This window comes from Scylla paramamosain, chromosome 13 (assembly GCF_035594125.1).
Source record: "Scylla paramamosain isolate STU-SP2022 chromosome 13, ASM3559412v1, whole genome shotgun sequence".
NCBI classification, from domain to species: domain Eukaryota; kingdom Metazoa; phylum Arthropoda; class Malacostraca; order Decapoda; family Portunidae; genus Scylla; species Scylla paramamosain.
In genome coordinates, this window is record NC_087163.1 from 5,470,001 (window position 1) to 5,475,000 (window position 5,000).

The following is a 5,000-nucleotide window of genomic DNA, read 5'->3' on the forward strand; positions in this document are numbered from 1 at the left end:
TTTATCTCCCTCCTTCCTTCCCTCCCTGCCTTTCTCCCCCACCCCTCCCTCCCTCCCTTCCTCCCTCACGCAGACAGCCACACGCCGCCACAACAGACTGCCCCCTAAGCCCTTCCCTAAATATAGCCCCACCGCCCTGGTACGCTAATTTATGAAGAGGAAATATTTAAACCATGTAGCGAAGGAGCGTCTCGCTTACACGGGACGTCCTGCGTTGATTATAACAATGCCTGACGCCGATACATCAATGCCAGATGCGCCCCGGCGGAGACACACGCCTTTATTTCGAACACAGCCAAGAGGGGCCTCACTAACCGGACAAATAAAGGGTTTACAGGTACCATTGGCTTCTTTAATTAAACTGTAAGTGGTCTCAGGTGCCAGGTGACCAGGTAGTGTATCAGTGGTGTGCCCAATGAAGGTATTTGAGGATTTGTGTGCTGAGAATCGCGTGTGGTGGAACTTGGCACCCTCAGGCCCTCAGGTGACAACGCGGGCCATCCCCTCGTCTGGGCTGTTATTAATTGGTGATTCAGATACCAGGTGTTGTTAATAAGCATAGCTGACGGGCCGGCGAGGAGACAATGTATGACGAGGAGTGTGAGCGGCAGCGAGGAGAATCACGAATGGAGAAATCAGAAGCGAGTAGAGGGAGAAAGAAAATGTATGAGTGAAAGGATAATTGTGTGGTAATGAAAAATGAAAGACTGATTCAATTTGTTCAGGTAAAGGTGCAGTGATGTTTTTTTTTTTTGTTTCTTGTTGTTTGTCTCCAGATTATTCGTCTTCATTGCTCATCAGCTGTCAGCAACCGGAGTAATTAGGTTAGTAAATTGCTATTATATATATTATTTTGTTTACGTTTCATTCTCTCCTGCGTCAGATTTTCCTCAGATTTAGTGTTTTTCCTGCACCTTACCTACACATAATTTCATCAACAACGTCCCATCTCTTTTGTTTTTTTTTTCCTTAGTTCCTAGTATCTGTGTCACTTTCATCTCTCTCTCTCTCTCTCTCTCTCTCTCTCTCTCTCTCTCTCTCTCTCTCTCTCTCTCTCTCTCTCTCTCTCTCTCTCTCTCTCTCTCTCTCTCTCTCTCTCTCTCTCTGTGTGTGTGTGTGTGTGTGTGTGTGTGTGTAGGGCCACCACAAAAATACAGCCCAAACCTTAAGATCTCTCAAGAGGCAACCTGGCATTCCCTCACTTGGCAAGGATTCAAGTCATATTAATGTGGAGCCTCCGACTTTCTTCCTCCGCGGTTTTAATTGGTGCCGAGTACATTAACCTCCCAATTTATAACACTGACTTGACGTGGGGGCGAAACACAATGTGCGGGGGGGGAGGTGGGTGGAGGGCAGGGGGGGGCACTGGTTGGAGGGGAGGTGAGGGGAGGTAGGGGCGTGCCGTGACAACAGGGCTGGCATAGTGTAGTATGGCACCCACCTTGGCACTCTCTTGTTTTGTATCATCCGCACTTCCTTCCTATTATTTGATTTTTTTTTTTTATCGCTACTTTCTCTCTCTCTCTCTCTCTCTCTCTCTCTCTCTCTCTCTCTCTCTCTCTCTCTCTCTCTCTCTCTCTCTCTCTCTCTCTTATGCTATGCCGACTAATTTAGCACCCTTATCTTGTTCTCGTTCTCCTCACCTAAAAAAAAAATAAAAACTTAATTCAAATGTACACGCTTTTTCAACGTAAACAGCATATACATTCTTCGTTTTTTATACGGAAACAATAAATACATTCTTTCTCTTATCTTGCCTTACGGCCGGCCCCTTCAAGACATTTTTTATTAGCTATGTTATTATAACCGTAAAAACAAGTGATTACAAGAAAGGATTTCGATCTGGTCATAAATCTCAGCTTGTTAGTGTGACTGCTACCTGTATATTCTTCCCCCCCTTACCTGTCTCCTCTCCTCCTCTCCTTCTCACCCCTGCCTCCCCCGCTCACTCCCTCTTCTGCCTCGTTCCTTCATTGTCTCTATATCTTTCTCTGACCCCCTTCCTTCTCCCCGCTCTTCCTCCTCCTCCTCCTCCTCCTCCTCCCCCTCCTCCTCCTCCTCCTCCTGACTCATGATGTAAAGATGCTTACGAAACACACGGTAGACGTTTACACCTCCACCATATTGTTCCCCATTTCAACAGTATCAAGTCAGATTTAACACACATGAATAAGACAACAAAACGATCCCCGTGAAAATCTTGCGCGTACGTGTCGACGGAACATTTAGGCATTCTCTTTAAATAACCATGATGCATCGCCATAGAATTAACGACGTATAATTATATCCCTCCTAATCGCTGCCTCTTTTTCCCGCAGGTGGAGCCAAATGGTGGAAAGTTATAGCAATTTCCCAACAGATACTCACGCAATATTTGGTCAAGGAGGAAACTCAGCTGATTGCGAATGAGACGCAGTAAATACTCCCAAATAAACCTGAAGAGCAACCGGGGGAGCAAAAATTTCCCGGAATAGCACATTAAAAGGTTTACAGCACCGCCTCTCCTTGTCTAATCTGAAGCAGCGAGATGCACCCATTAGGAGGGGAGCTCTGAGGCAAAGGGAACAGGCAAGAACACCACAACCCCAGAGCTAATGAAATACCCAGAGGTGTAAACAGTTGTGAGAAAACTAGTGTAGACGAGAGGTGGTGAGTAGGGTGTGGTAGTGAAGCGTGGCGAGTGGGTGTGTGTGTGTGTGTGGGGGGGGGGTGTATTTGCATCGAGAGAATGAGAGGAAGTGTCTGGTAGTAAAATGTGCGAAATTTTGAGCTGGGTGGGTGTGCTCAGGTAATATGAAACTGAATGAAAGAGTGTATCTACGGGTAGTTTGCTTAGTTCTGAGTTTAGTGTAATAGTGCAGAATGTAATGTTAGCTAGTAAGGTGAGATAGGGATGAGCTGAAGTGAGCCTAATGTGGGAGGCAAAAGGGCTACTGAAGGGAGATGTGGATGGAGTGAATCAGGTGACACGTCAGGGTGAGATGGAATGAAATTGCTTAGTAGTGGAAGGAAGCATACAGAGTGAAATACGATGTTACTGCGTTGGATTAAAGGAGAGAACAGGAACAGATGTTTGTCTTAATTAGCAAAAGAGGATACATAAATAGAATGATATATAATCAAGTATGCAAAGTAATGGAGAGAGATACCGAGAGTGATGAAATGAGGGGAACAAGGTGGGTTGGGGCTAAAACTAGGGTGAATAAGACCAGATGTTTCAGTCACCAGATCAATGGACAAGTTGAGATAGAATGAAATAAATTATGCTTAGAAACAGAGAGAGATATAAAGGGTGACGAAGGGGCATGTGAGAGGGGCGAGGTGAGGTGAGGCCAAGTAGTGGATGGAATAGGACCAAATGTTTCAATCTTCAGCCAAATTGATAGGTTGAGATAGAATGAAATAAGGTAAGCTTAGAAAGAGAGAGGTATAAAGGGTGACGCAGGGAGATGTGAGTGGGACGAGGTGAGGTGAGACCAGATAAGGGGTGGATAGAACCAGATGTTTCTTTCCTAATTAACAAAAAAAAAGAACATGGGAACATTTGTTGGCTTGATCGCCTGTCACTGCCTACATTATTTACCACGCCAATTAGCTATTCCAAAAATTTTAATTGGCTCTCATGTAATGATGACTCCTGCCCTGTTAATTAACGTTAGCAAGGTGAGAGTCTTTGAAGAGCAGGTGGAAGGTGGAAGAAGGAAGGAGCGGCTCAGAATGAAGGAGGAGGAGAGAAGTGAGCAAGAATGGGGAAAGAGAGAAAAAAAAGGGAAGTTAAAAGCAACAATAAAAACATTAAACGAACAAAATTAAAACCATGTGGAAAATGTATACACGTGAAAACTGAGAACAAAGAAATGACGAGATAAGATTTCATTAGGTGACAATAAATAAACAAATTCTGCGAAAAAGTTACGAACCAGAAGCGTGTATCTGAGAGAGAGAGAGAGAGAGAGAGAGAGAGAGAGAGAGAGAGAGAGAGAGAGAGAGAGAGAGAGAGAGAGAGAGAGAGAGAGAGAGAGAGAGAGAGAGAGACCTAATTCCTTCAAACACCTACACATAAATAACAAAAAAAACAAGGAAACACTCACGATAGGAGAAAAGAAAAAAAGAAAAAAGAAAACGAAGAAGAGGACACAGATATCAACTAGACAGAGAGAGAGAGAGAGAGAGAGAGAGAGAGAGAGAGAGAGAGAGAGAGAGAGAGAGAGAGAGAGAGAGAGAGAAGAAGAAGAAGGAGGAGGAGGAGGAGGAGGAACAACTGCTACACTCAAAGCCTCAAATCAGGAAGCAAAGGAAGTTATTCATTTTGTTGCTGCGGAGAGGAAGTCAACCCCCAACCATCCCTCCTCTCTCTCTCTCTCTCTCTCTCTCTCTCTCTCTCTCTCTCTCTCTCTCTCTCTCTCTCTCTCTCAGCAGTACTCGAGTCTCTAATGATCGTCTCCTCCTGTGGGTGGTTACGTGGGTGTGATGTGGGGTTCTTCTCGTCCCCGTCTGAGGGTAGTCTGGCGGTTACCTTAATGTTGGTTGGTTTATGGGATGGTAAGCGAGTCTCTAGGAGGGGACGGAAGGGAAGGTGGCAGGCAGCGGTGCGGGAGGGAAGGCCGGAGGGAAGGATGGGAGGTGAGGATGGGAAGGGAGGATGGGGAGGGTAAGAAGGAGAGTAAGAGTGAAGGAGGGAGGGAGGGGAAGGAGGAAAGAGAGAGAGAGAGAGAGAGAGAGAGAGAGAGAGAGAGAGAGAGAGAGAGAGAGAGAGAGAGAGTACAAAGAGGGGACAGGGAACAGAGGGGAGGTGACTTATCAGCCAGCTCTCTCTCTCTCTCTCTCTCTCTCTCTCTCTCTCTCTCTCTCTCTCTCTCTCTCTCTCTCTCTCTCTCTGCAAAGCGGCCGCCACACGTTTGCCTGTCTGCTACTGTCTACTTCTCAGTCTGTTCACTTGCTTGTCTGTACCTGTCTCTAAAATATGGAGGGAAATGTGTAAGAAAAAAAGAAAAGTAGAG

The 5,000-nt window shown here is 45.7% G+C and overlaps 1 long non-coding RNA gene across 1 annotated transcript in view; it reads right to left on the bottom strand.

The window, feature by feature from the left end:
- Positions 1–5,000, bottom strand: part of LOC135106366 (uncharacterized) — a 42,092-nt gene that overhangs the window by 31,244 nt on the left and 5,848 nt on the right. The window lies entirely within an intron of this gene.